The sequence below is a fragment of the Dermacentor albipictus genome, chromosome 2 (assembly GCF_038994185.2).
Source record: "Dermacentor albipictus isolate Rhodes 1998 colony chromosome 2, USDA_Dalb.pri_finalv2, whole genome shotgun sequence".
Classification (NCBI taxonomy): domain Eukaryota; kingdom Metazoa; phylum Arthropoda; class Arachnida; order Ixodida; family Ixodidae; genus Dermacentor; species Dermacentor albipictus.
The window spans coordinates 184,789,237-184,812,257 of NC_091822.1; the positions used below are offsets into that span (position 1 = coordinate 184,789,237).

Sequence of the window (23,021 nt, forward strand, 5' to 3'; positions counted from 1 at the left end):
GACTCTCTATCCACGCGTAAGAGTTGATCAAAGTTCTTTGAGGCCGGTGATAATAACGACCCTGTCTCGCTTGGGAGCGCGTCTGCATGCTCTTCCTGCAGGCTAGAACTCTGACACTCTAGTGCTACGCTCTCATTGAGCTGGTCAACTGGCAGGCTCTCCTCAACTGTTCTTTTGTCCGTCGGGCCTAGCTCGGATTCGGGTATTGAAGCTATCCCCTTTTCTGCTTCAGCTGGAGGAGCTTGAGCATTTTCAGCCGAAAGCGCCGCGATCTTACGAGCTTGGCCTCTGGTCAATGCCTGTACTATGCCCTCTCCCAGTTTGAGCCCTCTGTCACGCAGTAACTGATTCGAACGATTCGAAAAGATGTAGGGATACTGCAGTGACAAAAATTTGGAAACTGCAGCCTCAGTCTCTAGCTCCCCGAATGGTCCACTGATTTTGACTTTGGCCATGGGCAGACACACGCTGTGTTCTTCTACAACCTGTTTTATCCATGCTACTTCTCCGGTGAAGTCCTCTACCATCACGTAAGACGGATGGACAATGTCCAGCGTGGCGGCACTGTCTCTTAGCACTCGGCATGGTTTTCCATTAACTTGCAGGTCGTGGAGATATGGACTTAAAAGTTCCATATTCTCATCCTTTTCCTCCACGTAGGAAAAAACTACGCTTGGCTTCTCGCAGTTTACAGCTATATGTCCCAGTTTGTGGCATTTGTAACAGCGAATTGGTCTGACAGATTCGAATTTTCTTTTCTGTTCTTTTTGTGCGGTTTCTCCGTTAACTTTCTCCTCGCTCTTTTCTGCGGGCTTTTCCGCCATGTCTACAGGCTCGGATCGTCTAGCTTGCGCACCCTTTTTGAACGGAAATGGCTTCCGCGGTCCATTTCGACCGTCCCAGTTTCCCTCCTCGGCGTTCAACTTTCTACGGGTTGCGTACTCTTCGGCTAATTCAGCCGCCCTTTCCACAGTGTTTACATTACCTCTATCTTGCACCCACAGTTTCACAGCTTGGGGAATGGTTTTGTAAAACTGCTCTAGACACATGCATTCAATGATCATGTCTCTGCTGTCGTACGCTTCCGCGCTTTTAAGCCACTCGACTAGGTTGGCCTTTAAGCTATATGCAAACTCCGGATAGCCCTCGCTATCTTTCTTGCCTGTGCTCCTAAACCTTTGCCGAAAAGCTTCGGCTGAAAGGCGGTATTTCTTCAGGAGACTAGCCTTAACTTTCGCATAATCATATGCATCCTGCACACTCAATCTGGCGATTACTTCCGCCACCTCACACGGCAACATAGACAGCAACCGCTGTGGCCATGTACTCGGACCGAAGTTCATCTTTTCGCAAGTCCTTTCAAAATTGCTTAGGAACAAGCCTATGTCGGTCCCGACCTCATATGGCTTTAATAGCCTGTCCATGCGGTACGATTCTGCCTCACTTGATCGACCCAGAGCTCCTTCACTTCCTTGAGACAACTCCAAACGTCTGTTTTCAAGTTCAAGTTGCATTTTTGTTATCTCGCGATCTTTATCGCGTTCCTCTCTCTCTCGTTTTTCTCTGTCTCGTTCTTCTCTTTCTTTTTCCAGTTTCTCTCTCTTTTTGAGAAGTTCCAATCCCATTTCAATATCTTGCTCACTGGCCTGATTGGAAATTAGCTCCAATAATTCCGATTTGAGCATTTCCTTGCGTACATCTAGGCCCAGTTCCTCACCAACAATCAACAACTCGTCTCTCAGCAGTGTCCTTAACTCCATGACTGCTGCTTTACTGCCTTGATTCTGCTCTCTAAATCTAGCTAGGAAAACACAACCTAGCTAACACACAACAATCTAGCTTCCCTACTGTTCTAAACAGAACAACCACAAAATGAAGCCTAGAGAGTCAAAGCAAAAACCAAGCACTCACCACAGATACAGCACCATGTCGCAAAGTCCATCTCACCGCTGTCAGCCAGTTGTCAGGATTGGGGGCTCAATCCCTTCGTCCGTGGTCCTTTGCCAAGATTGGAGTACGGCATGAATTCGAAGGTAGCTGGCCCATGCCGTCGTCCAACTTATTTACGCTGAGATCGTTGATGAAGTGAAGAACTGCTTCTCATCGAGAACGAGGAAAAAGGGGTTTATTTACAGAAAATTAACTCAGTCTAACATGACTGTTTGAGAAAAATAGTATTAGTCCAACAGGACTGCATGAGAGAAGTGAACCAGTCTAACATGACTGCTCAAGAGAAGTGCGTCCAACAATCGCACAACCACAGTTTTTATACACTCGATCCGCTGGTCCTACGACGCGGCGGCTGTTCGTTTACACATCACCAACTCGCAGCTGCTCTGAAGACCAGTTTACAGACACAAAGGCACACACATTCCGAAGCCCAAGCGACGGCGTTGAAGGTGGTGCCGTTCCGGAAAATCGACGCCGCTCGAGGGACGCTCGTTGTTTGGCAACATGCGGAACCGTGAGAGCGCAAAAATAAGACGTTCCCGCGGTAGCTTCTTCAGGCGTGTCAAATCAGCGCCGCGTTGAGGAACTCTGGAATCATTGTCCACACACCAAACTCGTCTTGTCACAATGTCGAAGCGGGCTGGAGGAAGGCGGCGGATTCCAGCGCAAAGGTCGCTTCTTTGAACGCCACGCAGCTGCAGCGGCGGAGAGCGGGAGGCGCGCGTCTTGCACCCCTTGTCGTAATCGGGTGGCAAGGTGACAATCTTGTTGTGCAACCCGCCGTTCTTTACAGTGCTGTCTTAGGGGCTTTGCTGAGTTATACGATTCGATCATTGTTGCGATGTCACTGCTGTCCCCTTGCTACGTCTCGTTCTTAACAGGGGTTAGTGTTCTTACACTCTACACCCTGCCACTTGCTCATTGTTGGTCACCATCTTAATTCTTGACGCGTAATGTCATTACCAATTGGTGAAAATGGAAGCACGGTAATCATTGGAGTGAGGAGCTCAACAACATTAATCTTCACTTCAGTCCAAACAGCCGGGTATTCTTCGCTTCATGGCGAATCAGTGATGCAACAACTAAGCCTATAATAATAATAATAATAATAATAATAATAATAATAATAATAATAATAATAATAATAATAATAATAATGAGAGACGGGGTAAAGTGATGCAACAACTAAGCCTATAATAATAATAATAATAATGAGAGACGGGGTAAAACTAATACTTGTCAGAAGTGGGAGGAGCTGGACATCTCCGGACGCTGAACGGACGCTGTAAACTTCTACCGGGCGGTCAACTAAACTTTTCTTGCGTGGCAGGAGCAAAACATGACGGGCGTTGGTTCGACGAACACGCATATACTATACAGTAGCTAGAAACGCGACGAGCCTTCACGCGCCTTTGGGTGAACACTATTCGCGCTTTCCAGATACGCTAGCGCCGCCGCGCGGATTTTTTCGGAACCCGGGAGGGGGTGATGGATCTCCCGCCCACGCGGTTTCTGCAGCTGTGTTGGCGTTTTGGTACTCTTTGATATGGGAAAAAAAAACAGTCGACGAGCCAAGAGCAACCGCATGTGCAGTGTGCCTCAATGCACAAATCGTGCAATATTGGGAAAAGTATTGGGAAAAGCACCACTTTCCAAAAAAAAAAGACAGGAAGTTGTGGGTGATCAAGCTCCGCATCGGGAAGCAAGTGAGCGAAGAAATAGTCATATGTAGCGAGAATTTCAACAAAAACTTCTTTTGGGGCCACCTTGGTGAGTGTACTTGACTGTTGCTCAATGATTTCATTTTATTTTTGTGGCGAGCTCTTACGAAAGCGGCTGAAGAGAAACGCTGTGCCTTCGCAAAAGATCCCGCTGCGGTCCCACGAAGCAAGACTAAGACCATGGTGTAACTGAGACCTAGCGTTGGCCGAAGAAGGCCCTCTACAGATTCCCAAAGTAAATTTAAGTACACAAGTGTCCCCGTTTATTAAGTTTTCTGCTTGCACTCGCGCTGTTTCGGCAAATACTCTTCTATAACAATGTTGCAAGAAACAAGGGCCAGGACTACGTACCTGAAGCGGTCATTGATGAAGAATGCGCATGCGAGCTTCCCTACAGCACGCGAAAACATTAATCGTGCTGTAAAACGGGGCGCGCTGGCACACGTCATAGTGTCACTCTTATATTGTAAATCGGCACTACTGAAATGTTTACGTATTATCTGGCGTCATTAACAAGCATTCCGTATATAAGCCGGAGCGTCGAGCCATTTATCTCATCATGAATGCACCCAACGTTTACCTTATGCAGCGGCATAAAGCGTATACTGCGCTTTGTTTACATCTGAGCACTACCGATTAACTGCTTGGTGTCAATTCTTGTACATCGCGTATAGGTTACGAAGCGTTAAGGATACATAGTTACCTTTACGGCGCCGGGTATACACTGCAGACTTGAACTTTTATGGTATGCGGCGGGCCTCTCACGGCGCTTGTCTGCAGGCAGAGTTACTCGACCTGAACAGCCGCGCTTGTCGTCTTTCGTATTTCACACCATATTATATGGCCAGCGTTAAACGTAGCCTCTCCCTCTACAACACATCTCTGCGTTTCCTTAGCAATGTTAAGGATCGCGCTTAGAGATACCAGAGGCCCGTAAGCCGCCTGCTTCTGAAGATGCGCACGCTTTCGTATCGCCTCCATCACCTCTATCCCCGCCATATTGGAACGTTCTCCGCGCCACCTATAGGCGCTGGAAAGTGCGAATAGTCAGAATCTGTTAGGCCGCGAAGCTGAAGCCAGCGTGCATCCACATCTTTCCTGACATCTGCATGCGTGACTGACAGGCGCATTTATGTCGCGCGCCAATCAAGCTCTCAAACCTGGCTTCCTTGGCTCTAAGCTGGACCGAGGCAGCGAGAGCTTTCAGAGAGAGCTCCTCTAAGCGCTGCAAATGATTCGACAGGTGACCGGTAGCTTCGCGTCTTCCGCCATCATCAAGCACAACCTTGCTGCCTTCCCCCTTGCTCATCTGCAGCGCTGTTGGCGTCGTAGGCCTCCTCCCTTCTTCCAGCGCGGGTGCCCGACCTCCTGCGCAGCTTGTTACTTCGACCGCAACAGGCCTTGCCCACGCCGCGCTATCTGCGAGAGGCCGCAGAGACGCTTGGTGTCCGCGCATGCATGCGCGCCGCGCGAGACCATTAGCGGGACACGCGACCACGCACGTTTACCTACCCGCCCCTCTTTTTCCTCGGCTGGAGCGAAGTGGAAGGGGGGGCAGAACCGAGGGGGGGGGGGAGAAAGAGTTCGCCTTTCAGTTGCGTCGTCAGTTGCGTGCACAGCTCCCGGAACCTCGTTGCCGTGGTGCACTGCGCGTCGATGTTGTAACCTACTGGATAAGCGTAGCTTCGCATTCGGGTGGATGCACGCAATGTAAATGGTTGGTCGGATTATCTGGTCTCGCCAGGCGTCAAACTCGGCGCGCATTCAACGTTACTCTGATTGACACGAGATTTAGAGATTCCGAAGTGTCGCGCCACCTTTGGGAGGATAAATTAACTGCGATGCCCGCCATGTGGCGTCTGGGAGACAAAAAAAGCTTAACATATCTGAGGCACGTTCCTTCGATACTTACACCCACCCTTCAAAATAAAAGAAATTGTGGAAACTCGGAGAGTGGTAGTCGGGTATTTGGAGTGCTTCCCCAGGTCAGCTACCTATGTTTCGTGACACACACATGGAAATGCAAGGGTCACACCGTAAGACGCCGCTCGTCGAAACGTCGGCTACACCGGCCCTTTAAAACCTGACCGAACCTGTTGGAAACTTGTTGGACGCGGCTGCAAGTGCGACGTCTCTCCTGCTTTTGGCCGTTGTTTACCGCAGCCCTTCGCTCCGCTGCACGGAACTGCGCCGAAGCACTGCAGCTGCCCGCGCCTTCGACGACTCGCTCTCCCGCTCCCCGAGGCGCGGCGCGGACGGCGTCGCTGGCGCTGCCTGCGTGTTGTCTGGAGCGGGCAGACAGCACGCCAGTCAAGCCGGCGGGCGGGCGGTTAGAGAGCGAGGCGGTGGCGGGATCGATACGGGCGACGGGCCCGGCTTAGGCAAGCTCAGTTGAGGGCGCCCGTTCTCCTCGGTCGGTGGTGGGAACCGTGAACAGCCGCTGTCTGTTGGGCCCTGCGTGGATGTCGACTGCGTGCATGCCGTGCTGTCGTTGACGGGTGCTCGCTGCACGCGCGATCACGACTCGCTCGCGTGCAGCACGTGCCGTGGACGTGCCCGCGCAAGCGGCACGGGTTCGTCCGGTCTGGACTATGGCGGCGTGCTGTTGAAAGATGTGCATGAGAGAGAGAGAGAAGTTTGGGTTGAGCGAGATTGAGAGAGGGCATGGGCGAGCTGTGACGGCGACGAATGTCGGGTCATTGATGTGTGCGACTTTTTCATTGGCTCTTCGTTAGCTGACTGTTGACCTGTCTGTCGTGCTTGCTGGTCGACCCTGGCTGCGAGCGCAAGTGTTCAACGGCAGGAGGCAGCTTGTTTGCTAAAGAGAAAGAAAGCATGAAAGAGAAAAAGCGACGGTGGATGGTAGTGAGCGTGGAAGGAGTTATGTTTTTATTACGCGCGAGCGGTTGTGACAAATTGCCGCGGTGATTAATGTAGCCCACGGTCACCATGATGAAAGGCACGGTTCCCCAGGCCTCCGGCATCTGACGCTGGTTACAAGAAGTCCCCCCTCCATCACTGCTACACAAAAAGGAAGTTTGTGCCCATATTGGTTGTTTTCATGTGTCTGTCGTTGGTACTTCTTTCGCGCAAGCTTTCACGATCGCTCATTGGCTGCCGAACTCGGAGGAAAAAAAATGCATATCCCACGCACTGTGGGAATCCATGTAAGGGAAGCTCTCTGTGCTGGTTGCTTTGATTGACGATAATTAGCGGTGATGTTGAAGGCGAAAGCTTAATTTCTTCAACGTTGTCTAACATGAGAGTGGTCAGTTGATGTTGAATGTCACCTTGGGTGCACCACTGCTGTTTGCGTAGTGGACAGAATACACAGGGAGAGGTGTTTGCTTGATACGTTGTTGTGCGCCATATTTCATAACCTCTGAGAGGGTATAGAGCATTGTCATTGCCTCAGGTGGCACATCGCATCTTGACAGAAGTATTAAACTTGCATTGGATTATGGGGCTGTACGTGCCAAAACCACTATCGGATTATGAGGCACGCCCGAGTGGCGGACTCGGGATTCATTTTGGCACCGTGATGTTCTTTAGCGTGTCCCAAAGTTTAAGTGCACGTGCGTTTTCTATTTCGTCCCCGTCGAAATACGGCTGCCGCTGTCGGGATCACATCAAGTGTAGATTTGATGGTGGACCGCTTCCGTAATTTCCGTAAGGCGTTTGATGCTCCGCAAGACCGTAGCAAACGCAGTCAATGAGTCAGAGTGGCGTGAACAGTAACAAACTGAGTTTATTAGACAGTGTAAACCGCTTTTACAATTTCACGTGCACTATAGGCAGACAGTCAGTGAGGTGTTGCGTCAACGTAGGACGACTACACAAATTGACGTATTACACAAACTGAACATTTAGGATCGAGAACTTACAGTGCATCTGGTCACGTTTAGCGAAAGAGAGCTCAGTGCGAAACAGGCACACGATGACCGGGGAAGCTGCGACAGCCCGCTCAGCACGACGATGCAGGAATGGCGCGTTCACGCCGAGTAACTCTGTCGCGCGAGACGCCGCCCGACAATCGGCGACGAAGTGGGCGCATTCATAAATGGATCCGTCGTCGTGCGCGACGGAATGTTAGTTGCCGAACGCCAACTCGTACGAGGTGTGCTGAAGCTTCACTTCTCGCAGGTTTGTTCCGAATTCACGGTTAGTTCAAGATTGTCTCTTATGTGTCTATAAAAAAGAAGAAACGATTTGAATTGAACAATGCTTAAGCTTTGCCTTTAAAAGTAGAATGCCCGACTACATTCAGACATCCCTGACTGCTTTTCACGCTTCCCGATGACTGCAGCCTGTGTAACCGTAATGTTTACCGGGAAACGCTGGCGGCGAACGTTACACACGAAAGCGAGCTTTCTGCTATAGAAACGCGGCCTCTTGCGCGTACCGATCTCCTTTTATTGTTTCGCACTTTCTATATTTTAGTCTAAGATCTAACATAAAGGTATCCGCTATCGGTGGTTCTTTCTTTTTTTCTTTCGTGACATTTCTTTGTGGGCTGTCATTCTCAAAACTCTGAGGAATAACTTTGTAGAGAAAGGCAAGGTATGAGCAACTTTGGAGATAGAAGAGTGGTTGAGTATGCGTAATGCAGAATGATTTTTCGCGAAACGACGATCGTCGCGGGACGTCGACGCCGGATTTGTTGCGACGCGGGGCCCTTAACGCTGTCGCGTTAAAACGAAATGCATTGCACGTACAGCCACCGGAGACATTATATTACGTGAGAAAATACCGTAACGAGCTTCCATAAAATCACGAATCGCGGTCACGTCTCGTTCGGCTTCGGGCCGCTTTAGCATCGCAAGCACTTGCACTGTAGCCTCTGTAGCTACAACGACAGTATGTTAGCCAATGACACCGCGCTGATCGGGCTCGCAGCGACATCGCGTGCATCACAGTACTGCCGGCCTCGACTATTCCATCGCTACGTATTGCGAGACGCCATTAGCGCTTACCATTTGCATTGCACCATACCTACATATACGTACGCACGTACATACATATCAGGACAAACCGCGCTCTTATAAAATGACCAATGGTATTTGCAACAAGATGGAATGATCGCGTTAATTTTCGCCAAGGCAGCAGTGCAGAGAAAAAAGAAATGCTTTGTATGCATTCGGCTCGTCCCAGCAAGGAAGCGCACACGAACACTTAATCGACAGCTATTTTAATGCACATAACGTCCATGTGCTATAACACAGTACCCCTGTCCTGGAGACTTCTCCTCACATTAAGCACGGCACAAATGCACAAAACACCGAGAAATGTGCTTCCCATGCTTGCGCCATTTGCAAAACAGCTAACCGGATGTTTACAACTGAGAGCAGCTTCCGACCCTATCCCCTCCGTTCTTTCCCAACCCCGCGCTCTGATTGGCTTGCGAAGAGCGATGCTCCCTCTTTTTTACGGCTACGAACATCTATCTCGGACCGATCGGCGCGTCGAGCGCATTTTTTTCTTTCTGTCTCGCGACGTAGATTTCTCGGTCGCTGATGTTGTCGCCGACCGGAAATTTCTAATTGGAACGGGGCAGAAGAGTGATCCCTCGAATACGGCGGTGCCCCTATGGCCGGAGGCTGTCTATTCGGGGGTATAAGGTGTGGACAGGACGGCTGGCGTTCCCAGGAGTTGCTTGGCTGCCCAAAAGCGAACAGCTCGGAGCTCCCTTAAACACCGTTGGAGCGTTCACGGCCGAGCAACAGGCCGATCCGGCAGATCCAGGAGTTTTAGCTTTTTTGTACGCAAACGGGTGTTTAGGTAGCCAAAGGGACCTTTGCGCACTCAAAGCGTCACGCCCGCTTTGCGTTATTTCGTACTTCCTCGGGGTCGTTTTGCAAACCTCTTGCGTTCTTTTGTGAGTCCGGTGGTTTGCATCCTTCAGCTCTGCGTATTCGCAAAACCAAAATACTCCCTGTAGGGTAATCAAATGTGTCGCGTAACTTCGCTGGCCGTTCTTGACATTGGTGCTCACATATGGGGCGGGAACGTGGAGTTTGACAAATGAGGCTCGAGAACAAGTTAAAGACCGCACAAGGAATGATGTAGCGAAATACGTTAGGCGTAAAGAGACAGGAAGAGAGCGGTGTTGTTTAGAGAGCAAATTGGGAAGGCCAATATTCTAGTGGACATCAAGGGGGAAAAATAATGGAACAGGGCAGGCCGTGTAATGCGTAGGGTCGATAACCGGTGAACCGTTAGAGCTACAGAGTTGGTGCCAAGGTAAGAGAGGCGCAGTCGAGTACGGCAGAAAACTTTAGGGTGGGGTGATGAAATGAGGAAATCTTCAGGCGCAAGTTGGAATCGGCTGGCGCATGGCACGGGCAAGGGGTAGTAACTGGAGACCGCAGGGAGCGCCATCTGTCTTGCAGGGGACATAAAGATAGTATGGCGATGATGATGATGATGATGATGATGATGATGATGATGATGATGATGATGAAATGTGCCGGAAGCACGGGGAGTGTCTCCCATAAGCTGTGTGGCGCAGGTATACGCAATTGGCGTAAGTTGGAAATAAAATACAATTGCACGCATCACGTGTCTGTCTGTGTGGCATACTCTCTTGAAATTATTCAATAAAGCTTCGATCGTTTTAAGCTTTGCTTCGGTTCCAAGTGCCTTGGGTCTGCAGTAATTATTTATCTATCTTTCTTGGTTTCTCCAGCGCAGAGCGAGTGGCGCTCGCCTCCGCGTTGGTCGGAAATCGGTCTGGCGTGACGGATCTTTTTATAGCACAACGTGGTGCGCTAGTGCTTGCGAACGTTGTACGCAAGCTACGGGTTCTCGCGTCACGTGGCACGAAAGCCACCTCGCCATTCGACGCGACATGCTGTTGGCGCGTTAAATTTTATGCACCGAAAGGAATTGACCGCGTTGTTCGGTGCAGCGAACAGTGGTCATGATGCCCTCGCGTTAGGAGTGTCAAAGTGGAAAACAGTGAACGCGTTTGAAGTGTGGGAAGCTGGTCACGTGGTAGAGGTAGATGCGTAGTCTGCTCCGGACAACCGTCACTTCTACTTCACTCTTCGAAGAGGCCCGCCTGCACGTGTGTTGATTGAGCTCATGAACCAACACGTTGCAGTGTAGTAGACGCGGTTTAAATCATGGACCCGGGACCTCGAAAAAAAAAAAAAGTGCAACGCATTGCTAAGGTATTTCGCTCGCATTTACCGCTAAATGCCCCCTGTATCTTTCACTGGCGTTACTCTCGTCGAGGGAGTGAAACGGACAGGAAAATTCGCCATTCGACAGTCAAACCGAAACACTGCACGTTTGAAGTACGTACATGTTAATCTTGGAACAGATGACAGAAAAGAGAACACATATAGGCCGACACGGGATAAATATGCCACCGCTCCTTCTGTGTATCCCTGTCTTCCCGTTCTTTCTTATATTTCACCGTTAATGTAGTGCGAGGTGATAGGAACTGATCGAAAAATTGAAATTACCAGGCTGAGTGCTATAACACGAGGCAGTGACTGCTCATTTATGATGCGCATTGTAATGTGTACGACGCTAGCCGTGCACGCATGCTTGAATGACACGCGCGCGCACTTTGTTTTGCTTTTATTTACTCTTATTGTCGTGCTGCGCGCTTTTAGCAGCACAATACAGTCGCATAGAATCAGCACTCAGCTCTTCCCAAGCGCACGCATTGTTATGTTGTTGTGCTAGGCGTGTAGTCACTTCAACGCGGAGGCAAAATACAAAAAAAAAAGAAAAGAAAACGGGAGGGCTCGCCGGTTACTCGCGTGACAATAGGACTGTTCTGCTCCCATATTTCCCGATGTATACAAGAAGCAGCGAAAGGCAAAGCTCCTTCCGTATAGGATCACAGATGGGGGACCATCTCGACGCACTAACTCAATGACATGGGAAGTCTCTCACCGGAGATAATGCGGCCAGGTGCATATTCTTACGTCGAGGCCACGCTTACGTAAAGCGAAGCCGTATACGCGAGGGGGATCGATAGCAGGATATGTAGCGGCGCTATGCGCATCGGAAGGTAAACGATGACTGTAAGCGCGCTGAGAGGCCGGGCTTTTCCTTCGCCTGGCATTCCCGCCGGGTTCGCGCTCCAGTACGTGTATGTAAAATGCACTATGAGCTGTTGTGTGTGGGCGCCTCGCACACTCAAGAGCTATAGCGTGCCCAAGTGGCTCAGCGTATGAAAGAAAAAAAATGAAAAAGGATAGGCGCCGCCGCACAGCGCATGCGCAGAACCCAAATTGCGCTTGGATTCGTTCGTGTGCAGGGTGGTTGACGTGCACGCTTTTGCTCTGGTTACGCTCTGGTGCGCTATTTGGCGTTAATTTGTACTCTTTTTATTTTTTCCGACCTTTAATGCGCCTGGCTGATGGCGTCCCTTGACTTTGGGTACCCTATTTCTAATACTGCCTAATATTTCGCACCCGACACACACACACACACACACACACACACACACACACACACACACACACACACACGATCATACATACATACATACATACATACATACATACATACATACATACATACATACATACATACATACATACATACATACATACATACATACATACATACATACATACATACATACATACATACATACATACATACATACATACATACATACATACATACATACATACATACATACATACATACATACATACATACATACATACATACATACATACATACATAATAGGCAGACGCGTGTAGACACAAACATCTCACGGACTTGGGCAAGCGCTCTGGTTTCGCAATGTCGTCCGCACAGCTTGCCACCTCGCTCACCAGTATGAAAATGGGCGCCCGCACGCGTACACACTGGCCACGCAGGGCGCATAGCCGTCGCTGGTGGCTTTCCCCGGAGGCGTACATTGGAGGTGCCCGTCGTCGACGTCGACGTCCACCCCCCTGGGAGCAGCCGCCAGGAGCTGCTGTTCCCGCTGAGTGGTGGTGTGTGCCCGGAAGGGGGACCACTCGCCTATCGATTGCTATTGGATTCCCATCGGGCCTCCTTTCAGCACCCGCTGTCCCGAGCGCTTTCGTGCCATGGCCTGGGGTTGGGTTTTTCGATGCGGCCCGTGGGGGAAAGGAATGGGGAGCGAGAGCGCGCAGGCTCCGCCCGCCTTGCCCCGGCGTTGTCGCCCAGATGACGGCACCCACGCTGCTGCAGATGATGGTGCAGAGCGGTCTGACTGCGCTAAATCATGCAGGCAGAATGGGGCATCCTGCAGATTGCGGTTGTTGCGTCGATACCCCCTTCCCCCACTCCCACATACACACAGTTTCTTACAACGAGTGTGTGTGTTTATGTAAAGTTATACGTCTGGAATCAAGAAGGCGGGGCCACTGTATTACTTTTATGTTTGATGAAGAGGCTAACTTTAATTACAAGCTGGAAATGTTATATGGCTTACCATGCTACTCACGGTGTTGGGTGAAAAACGTGGTTTAAGCATAGTCACACAAGCGGCACATGCACCCACAGACATGCACAGACATATCTATGCTATCGACAAAGTCTGATTGGGACCATGTAGACCTCAGAAAAAAACCAAAAGCGATTTCACCGTGCTTGACGCGTATAGGTGCTGGTTCCCCGCGTATATAGTATGTCCCGTAGCTCCAAGCTCCAAAAATAACGTACAGCGCAAAGGACAAGGACAGCGATAGACGACAACACAGCGCTGTGTTGTCGTCTATCGCTGTCCTTGTCCTTTGCGCTGTACGTTATTTTTGATCATGAATTACCAACTAGCCCAAGCAACCACCCAGTTAGTCCAAGCTCCAGTAGAGTTGCTGTGTATAGCATACTGTCTTCTGTGATTGTGTGTCTCTGTGAAGTGACTACAACAGACATAGAGCGTGCTGCAGGTCCTTGAGAATAATATGCAGAGATCACATTGACGAGTCCCTCCAGAGCGCATGTTGCACTTGATTCAAGTATAGTTCGTGCGAGTCACATTGTGTCTGATGCAGTCAAGTCGCTATATATGCCGTTTGTTTTGCGGACCGACGACGGTACGGAAGCACAATGCAGCATCCGCCTTTTGTTAGGAGGCTTAATTTAATGGTTTACACTAGCATTTCACACAAAACCGCAGTGGTTATAGTAGCTGCGACTAGCGCGGTGATAGTCAACAACCCGCGTTATGTACTGCTTCTCAGGGTGTTCGAAGCCCCTGAACACCGGCGTGTGGTTACTGAAACAGAAACCGGCTGTGCCCTGACTTTTTCTCAATCCTGCACTCGCTAGTATGCGTCTGAAATCGCATGTGCTGACGTGTTCTTTTTGTTGATATAGTATTTTTTTCTTGTATCTTTTCCGTCTGAATACCCAGTCACCATATATCTTGTATTGCCTTAACTTTTAACTTTACCTCTTTTTTTTTTTCGGTCTTATGGTGTGGTAACTGACATTCTTATCTAGATTTTACAGATCTTGCAATATATGCCCCATTCTGTTGGTCCTTTGTATCCGGATCCTTGTCTGTTGTCGGCTTCCACTGCAAGATTTAGCTTTCTGACAAGTTCGGTAATCGCCGCGGCGTTTGTTTGGCGATGCGTCGGCCCAGTCACTCATCGATGGTTTGCTGTCGAATCTCGTGTTTTGGGCGCAGATATACAGAGAGACCCACTAAGCGATAAGCTCTTCTATCCCGAACCATATCGAACGCAACCCGCTCCCGCAAAACCAAAGGAATCTTTCTTTTTTCCCTAAGCGAGTCTTGTTTATTTTGAAGACACCACAGGCGGGTTTCTTCATTTATAGATCTCTCTCTCTCTCTCTCTCTCTCTCTCTCTCTCTCTCTCTCTCTCTCTCTCTCTCTCTCTCTCTCTCTCTCTCGACTCGTTGGCCGCGATGGAAGATTGCTTAAAATGTCGCTTCCAGTCGTCCGTGCAATTCGTCATATCGGCCATTGCCGCGCGCCGGGAGGTGAAAAGAAAACGAGAAAGAAGAAATGAAAGCTCGAAGAAACGAAGTGCCGCAGAACGGCTAAGGCGTAAAAATGAGTTCTGCAAGAAAACGAACAACGCCGCCACGTTGGCGAGGCCAGAGGCTGCTTGGACAGCGAAGATGAAGTGCGCATGAGCAAGGAGAAGTCGTAATAACTCTCTCTCTCTCTTTCTTTCTCAGTTTAGCACGAAAGAGGGTAGAGGATGAGAAAGAATGTTTGACGGAAAAGCAGCTTTCGAAAAAACAATGAAAGCGAAAATGTAAGATTATGAAGGGTTGCCGGTTTGTTTCAACCTGTCTCTCTCCCTCTCCTTTATTTTTTCATTCATGTGGAACGAGACCGAAACATTAAAGAAAGAAAAGCGTGATGAAGGTCGGGAGAGCGGAACCATCGCATTGAATAACAGCGCACGTGGGGGCCTTTACGCCCAAGCCGAAGATAAAAAAAAATATATAGGGGGGGGGGGGAGGGAAGAAAAAAAAAAGTAGCGACTCGAAGAAAGCGAGAGGAGAGGATGGAAACTAAGAGGCGAAAATAATGTGTACGGCGGCGCGCGACGGTTTATTTCGGCGGAGTTGCCCCCTCTTCCTGGCTTCTCTTTCATTACCTTTCTTCTTTTTCTTTCGATCTTTCATTCCACATATTAAATTGGAAGGAGCACCGAGGAAAAGGAATATGCCAAGCTTGGAGCGCATTAACATGGGAGGCGGAGAGGTCGGCCGCGGTGGGCGAAAGTGAACGTAGAAATAGAAAGAACTGGTAAACGAGCTGAGAAAGAAAATTTGCGAGACAGAAAGAACAGCAAAATGACCGTGCAGCGTTGTGGAGGGTGTGCACCACGTACTCGCTGAGCCGGTCACTACACGGCGGCAGGGGTTCGGTATAACGCCGATTATTATTAGCCGCACTTCTTGCGTACATTTCTCGGTCTTCGAAGCTTGTGTAAATACTTTTGTGCATACGTTAAAGGACGACATACTATGATGCTTTCTTTTATTGTTTTCTGAATAAAAACAATTAATTAATTAATTAATTAATTAATTAATTAATTAATTAATTAATTTGGTGTTCCGGTTGCAGGGCACACGGAATTTTACCGAGGGCAGCTATAGCTCACACCGAACCATGCTTGAGGGAGTGAACTCTAGTTTCATGCATGATGGCTTCAGTGAGTGTAACGTGAAAAAGAGCAGGGATGCGAGCGCAACGACGCGGAGGAAAAGAGGGGGAAGATGTGCACGGGAAAGAGCGAGAGAACCGTGGTTCGCTGATGAAGGCAATACTTCCGCGCTCGAAGTTCGCTCTGTTATGCAAACAGCGCTGGAGGTGGGGCTAACGAGCGGTCAACGTGAAAACGGTTTCCTTCTTTATTTTCTTTTTCTTCTTCCCGTGAATTTGCACATACGCCGTGTATACGTTGTATGACTGCTGCGTCTCTCAACCCGCATCTGTGACGTGCACTTATGCGTATCATTTTTTTTTTTTCACTCGTCATTAGCGTGTTGTGTAGCACGATATGCCTGACGCCAGGCAAATCGCTCCAGGATTCGTCAAAGGAAATCTCTCCCTTCTTTACTATAGGCTTTGGTTTAACTACTGAACACGGTGCAATTGTCGATTAGGTTATGCCACTGCGTTCAGTGTATGTCTTTTGTTCCGCGGGATACACGTTGCCTTTATGTCTTCGCTCATAAGTTTCCCATTTCCTCTCCACTTGCTCTTTCTTCGCCCTCTATTTTCCCACTCCTCCCAAGTCGAAACCATGGTGTCCTGGCACGTGGCCACTTTGCCGACGTTTCCATCACGAAGTGCGGACCACCGGCTAAAGCAATGGTGTGCGCTGTGGCCTGCAGGATCGGCGATTCTGCGAGCTGCCAGAACTTAATCCTGACGTGAAATACAGCCATCGTCTAAAGAGAGAGAGAGAGAGAGAGAGAGGGAACAGCAATACTGAGTTTCCCGCTGCTGCTGCGCGGGCGTGGCTATCGTTTCATTGTAAGCTGTTTAATATAACGGCCGTACTGCACTGTCGTTTGTCCACAGTATGTTATACAGATATCGAACACGCCACGTAGCTGGATACCGCCAGCCTGCTAGGTAAAACTGTGTTTTCGACGGCAAGTAAAGATCTTCGCGCATCGAGCGAATAACGAAGAGTTCCTTGGAATCGCCTCCACCGCCTCGGTGTGTGTTTTTTCTTTCTCTGTCGGTGCCTTCGACTCCCAGCACATACTGCACAGGCTCATAACGCGCAGACGCTGATGATGTATCGCCTGCCCCGGTTCCGTTCCCCCTTTTCATAAAAGGAACGGCGGAGAGGAAGCCCTGCTTTCCCGCACAAAGAGGCTGGAGCAACAAAAGAAGCGCGACTGCACATGAATGGGCCAGGGCATTTTCCTTACAGAAACTTTCGAAGAATTCTCTCTCTCTCTCTCTCTCTCTCTCTCTCTCATTGCGCATCGTCCTGTTTACTGCGCTTTGCATATTCACTAAGTCCGGCACACCGCATTGTCCTCACTCGCTCACTGTAAAACGTACTTCACTTTCCCTCTGTCTCTCACTACCTCTTCCTCTCCGCTCGAGGGCGTATTTAGAGAGATTTAGCATAGTGCTGACATTCTAGACACCACCTCTGGCTGGGCGACAGCTTGCGACGTTATGCTCGAACGGGGCGTTTTTGCGTATCGCGGCTCATTTTGGCGAAGTAAGCACTTTCACGGAAAATGAATTACGGGCGTCACTGTTACGCTATATTAGGGTAGCACATTTATATTATTGGCGCACTTAAACCTTTTTGAGCGCTCTCGTTGTTAACCCTGGCGAAATGCAGACGTCACAAGATGTAGCATCCTGCGTTGCGGTCACCCGCCCTCGTTTTCCATCTGAGGACGCTTTGTTAAAATAATTTGTTAAGGGAGATTTAGCGCAGCTAAGACGCGCACAGCAGCGTAGGGGGTATGCCGAAACACCCGCAAACGTATAACCCCGGATCAACCACGCCTGGGGTGACGTTTGGTGAATTGAAATGGAAGTTTAGAGCAGTAAATAGTTCAGCGTTCACCGAGCTGGATTCCTTGCATTCTGGTTAAACAGTGCCAAAGACAATGATTCGCCGACAGACCGCTCTCGTGCTGTGCAATCCTTTTCTCCTCGTCTGTCGCTATGTTTGACCGCAACGAATCAAAAGCGGATCATGTAGTCGGAAATCGGGCTGACCTGCGGAGCTGCTCGATTGCGCTTAGATGCATTTTGCGAAGCAGATCGATGCGACTCGACTCCACCCCTTGCAGCTAACAACTCAGTTTACACTAAACCGAGTTGACGCAGCTCGAATCGACGCTATACCTCTACGCGACTCGTTGTAGCGCTTACGTGAACCCAACGACCGCTTTTTGTTCGGCAAGCCGGCACGACCCGGCTTTATCGGGTTTGTGTAAACATAGCTCGGGTTACTCGTTCCCCTTACGTCGAGGTCATTAAATCCAAGCTTGTAAAATAATTAGTTCTACCCGCTGGTGTGCAACTTGCAAGTTGTGCGCGCGGAGCTCTTCCGGTGCCGTCAGTGAGGTTAAATATCCTCCGCTAGATTTGCTTTCAGAGTGCCCTGAATACTGTGGAATATCACGGCATGTTCGGTGCTGCTGAATCCCACTGTGTGTGTGGCAGGGGGAGGGGGGGGGGGGGGAGGGCGAGTAGAGGCGCCTTCTCCTTCTGACTGTGTGACTTGCATGCAACGGAACTTACTTTCTTTTTATGGGGGGCGGGAGGTGGGGGAGGCGCGGAGTTCAGCAGAACACGCGCAGCCAGCACACTTTTGGAGGAAGTGAGGGAGAATTTCTCCGGGCATTCCTGACAGCTGTCACCGACCTGTCACTGGTTCTCGAAACCTACACACCCGCGTTCCCTTGTCACGTCGGGAGTGCCACTCGCCTAGAAGCGATTACACCTCACGCTAAATACGGGCAATGGGCATGTTATAGCGGTAAGTTTACCTTATACGTCCATCCACGGTTTCTCACACACACACACACACACACACACACACACACACACACACACACACACACACACACACACACACACACACACACACACACACACACACACACACACACACACACACACACACACACACATATATATATATATATATATATATATATATATATATATATATATATATATATATATATATATATATATATATATATATATATATATGCATGCCTGTACAAATATACTGCCTTTGACCACAACTCAACCGGAAGGCAAAGAAGAGGTCGTGGAAAAAAGCTCGTATAAACGTGAAGTAAAGGAACCACGAGCTAGCTTGCAGCGGAGGCCTAAGCGCCCCCTTTGATGGAACCGCGGCGTGTGTACGTTATACTGCCAAGACCCGATGCCTCAGTGGACGCGATGCATCCCGTCTACAATACTCGGCGCTCGAGCGAGATCGCGCTGCTTCACATATATATATACAGGCATCCCGCGCACGCTGACGTATGTGCGTCGGCGGGGTTACACACTGCCTCCATCATCGGAGCAGTGCAGTAGACGTATCGGAGGCATATGGGCCCGGGGGAAAGATAAATATGGGCGCCAGCGCTGGATGCCCCGTGCACTCCTCTGCTCGTCGGTGCAATCCCTTTCGTGCCTTCTTATGCCTGCTTAACGCGTAGACAGGGCGAAGAACCTCTTCCGCGCGACTCCGAACGGGCTCCCTCCCTCCTTCTTGCGAACGCAGCGTGCACTGTGTCTGCAGACACGGCCCCGCGCGGTTCATTTGCATGCGTTTTTGTTTGATCTCCCGCAACCCGATGGGGAGATCAAGAGAGAGGGGGTAAGAGGGCTTCAGAGCAAGAGCGGGGGAGGGGGGCAGCCTCTCTTACTTCCCTCCTCGTTTGTTTTTCTTCTTGCGTTTGTCTTTCCTCGTCACTTTTACTATTATTATATTTTTTTCCTAGTGTGCGATACTCAGAAGGAGTTTGCGCCTCTTCGAACCTTTTCTTTTCCTCGTGCGGCTGCAGCGAGGTTTGTTTGCCTTCGTTTTAGTCCGATCCGCCTGCGTGGCTATTTTGAACCTCTCTCCTGTTTTCTCTTCTGGTGGGTACTTATTACGTCCGATTCCTTAACTCCTTCCTCCTCTTCGGACTCGGTATAGGGAGCAGGTGTTCTCTATCGCATCCTCTCTCTCGCTTATGTGAAGTCGCTCGTCGGCGCAACCTAATTGTTTTAATTTTATTACGTCGCCTTGCGAAGCTATTCGTTGCGTTGCGCCATTCCTCGTGTAGCCATGATGGCGAGCGTGAGTCGGAGCAGCCGAATCTATTATTCTCCGTTGGTGGACTTCCGCCTGTTTTCTCGGGAGTTCATCATTTCTACATATGGGTTTCCGACCTTTTGGTGGCTTCTAGGTTTTACGTTGTCTCTTTTTTTAATCTTTCGTCGTCTTCAGTTGGCACATTCTAATGAGTTCTTTCTTTTTTTCGCTTTGCTTCCTTACAGGATACTTGAACGCAACGAGGTGGGATAACCTGTACGCCAGCCCCCAGGCGCCTCATCCGGGGAGTTATAAGGTAAGGACTGCATCGTGCAGTAACATCCCTAACACGTTTCTTATATATATGTAAGAACGAGAAACTGCGTAACTCTCGTCTTTGCCGGCGAACGGGCTGATTATATAGGAAGCGGGCAGAGCGTTTCAATTAGGGTGCTCGCGTGGTACACGAACGACGACGAACAGGTACGAACCCTTGAGGCCTCCTCGGGGTGCTCTCTGTCGTTTATCGAACTACTACAGATGACGAAGCGTCTGTAGTAGTAGTTCTGTTGGAGCGAAATTTTAGTCGTTGTATCAGATGTTCGTAATTATAGTAATATCATACGTACAAAATCTTAATGCGCGCGCAGAACGCGGGAGCTGCGGAAAATAATTCCGAGACCCCTCTGCAGCCTGGAGTTGCGGTTGCTACAGTGGTGTGGCAACGAGATATTCGAGCCACGCCTTCACGTTTGGTTTTTTGACGCGGCCACGTTTGCATGCAGGTTTCGCCAAAAGCTGACGTTTAATGGGCACGTCAATTGTCATTTGGTCGCTGATGTGACGCGGCAGGCAATGTACGGTGGTCCGTACGCCAATCGGTATACGTTGACGACCTGCCCTTTGATACCTTTGTACGCCATAATGTCCACTGCCGTGGGTCAGACGACGAATGCACATGAGCGGAAGGCGAGGAGAGGCTAGTCTCTCCTCCGCGACGTTTTCGATTTGGGTAGGTGATCCGGCACAGAGGGGTACACGTAGCCGTCGACGTTGGCGAACCGGGGCACTACTCCCTTCAACAACGATTCGCGCCATGTCCCGCACACAGGCACTTGGTCTGGAGGCGCAGAGTCAGATGACACGCACCGCCGAAGTGTCGCCGCCGCACACTCACGCTGCTGTTGGTCACGCGCGCCGGAGATGCTGGCTAAGTCTCTGGCAAACCACAGTCTGTCACACACACACACCTCATCTTGGCTACTAGGCGCGGCACCGCAAGGAGATTCGAACGGGTCGCCGACAAACTCTCGCTGAAACCTTGTTGTGGCTCCTGGGAAGCGTATAGCCAATTCGCTGCCGGACGTTTTTGGGCCGCCCGGTACTCTGTGTCTTGGCAGGCGTGGCGTTCGCGCTTAGCGTCGACGGCCCGCTCATCATTGGTCATCCTTTGCTCGCCGAAGACGTTGGCATTCCCGCTTCTGCTGCCGCCGTTGGTCTAGACGGGCAAGCTGCCCTTCGTCAGTGAAGGGCACAGCTACTCGAAGTGGAAGGGCTCGAACGGTCGGCCGCTGCATGTTCGGCTGCAGCGGCTTCTCGCCGCTTCTGCGCCCAATCTCGCTTCTTTTCTCGTTGGCGCTCCTTGAAGGCGCGCTCTTCCTCCTCGGTGAGGGACGATACGCGTCCTAGCCATACCAAGTCCAAAGTGCAACTGATAGCGTCGCTGAGAGAAACGACTACGTCAGGAGAGGACACTATTGCGTTTTATTATACTTTTCGACCCTCTACTGGGAGCGAAGGAGCGCCGCCATCCCAGGTTTTATATATGTGGCCATGAAGGTCATGCGTCATAACATGGTCGATAAGATGATAACACTCAGAGGGACCGCCCCGACTGATAACATTACGCGCAAGCGGTTGGACGACGGAGACGGCTATATATATATATATATATATATATATATATATATATATATATATATATATATATATATATATATATATATATATATATTTCCATTGTACACGGCTCTTGCCCACGGACACAATTTTCATCAGAACCTAGCCATATGCAGCTTCTGTGTAAAAACGAAAGAAAGAAAAAAATTATTGGTAGAAGGAGAGAGGGGGATCGAGCGGGCAGGAAGTTGAGCAGTTGAGAAGAGGGAGAGAAAGGAAAAAAAAAAAAAGAAGTCAAATCGACGGGCCGACGTGGCACATTCGCTGGCCCGACAAACAGGAGCCCCGCAGAAGTAAAGGAAGGGGATCTCGTATTCCCGTTAGGCTGTTCTTTTTTTTTTTTTTCTACGGCGAAAAAAAAACGGCCCGACCCGCAATACACGCAAAGGTTTGTCTGTCGGCGCACTGCCTCTGGGGTGTAGCTGGTTGAGCGGCTTCGTATACCGCCGAAAAGGCGGGCGATCGTCACTTGCGGCTGGAGTTCGAGGCGCCGAGAACTCGGCGAAGTTGTACGCGATCGTGAATGCCCACCGATCGGGCGACGCGACGTGGCTGCGATCCAGCGGCGCATCTAGAGTGCCGCTGCTACAGACAAAAAAGGATTCTTTCTAGCTGAGATACCCGCATGTTTACATTCCTGCTCTTTTGCACCAACGCCTGGGTGAGTTGGTGTTGTGGCTTCGGGGTGGAGGACGAGAGACGGATTCTTGGAGCAGACGAATAAGAGGAAACGAAAAGCTTTGTTCAATATGTACAGATATAGCAGAAAATGGCGTACAAGTAGCTGTAAGAGCGCACCAAACCGACGGGGCGGCTAGTGGCGACTCTCCCTCCTAACAATGCGCCGGTTCTGCCTTAAATCACTTTGGCGACTCATCGACGGCAGGAACGAGGCGGAGCGCGTGCTGACGTCACCCGCGTCGCGTTCCTCTTTCGTCGCGCTATAAGTCTCGGTGCGGCACACCATCAGACTCCTCAGTTCGACCCACGGAAATGGGTCGGCAGTTTCGTCGAACTTTGAAGGTGGTCGGTGGATGTTAAAATTGAAGCCCAGCACCAGGGCAAGATAGGCACGCAGTCTGGCCCAACGTTTGGATACCATGATACAAAATGTGTTGATTGGTGTGAAACGCCTATAAATAGGGCGAATGAGAT

At 50.0% G+C, this 23,021-nt stretch overlaps 1 protein-coding gene and 1 long non-coding RNA gene across 8 annotated transcripts in view; one reads left to right on the forward strand and one right to left on the reverse strand.

Moving 5' to 3' along the window:
* LOC135920141 (uncharacterized) overlaps positions 1-23,021 on the reverse strand; it is a 303,939-nt gene that overhangs the window by 162,688 nt on the left and 118,230 nt on the right. The gene's annotated exons all lie outside the window — the stretch shown is intronic.
* The window catches only part of LOC135920108 (polyhomeotic-like protein 1), a 239,557-nt gene that overhangs the window by 58,315 nt on the left and 158,221 nt on the right, over positions 1-23,021 (forward strand). For all 6 annotated transcript variants that reach the window (XM_065454249.2, XM_065454239.2, XM_065454219.2 and 3 more), the window contains exon 2: positions 20,153-20,223. The gene's annotated coding sequence lies outside the window, so the exon portion shown is untranslated. The remainder of the gene's footprint in view (positions 1-20,152; positions 20,224-23,021) is intronic.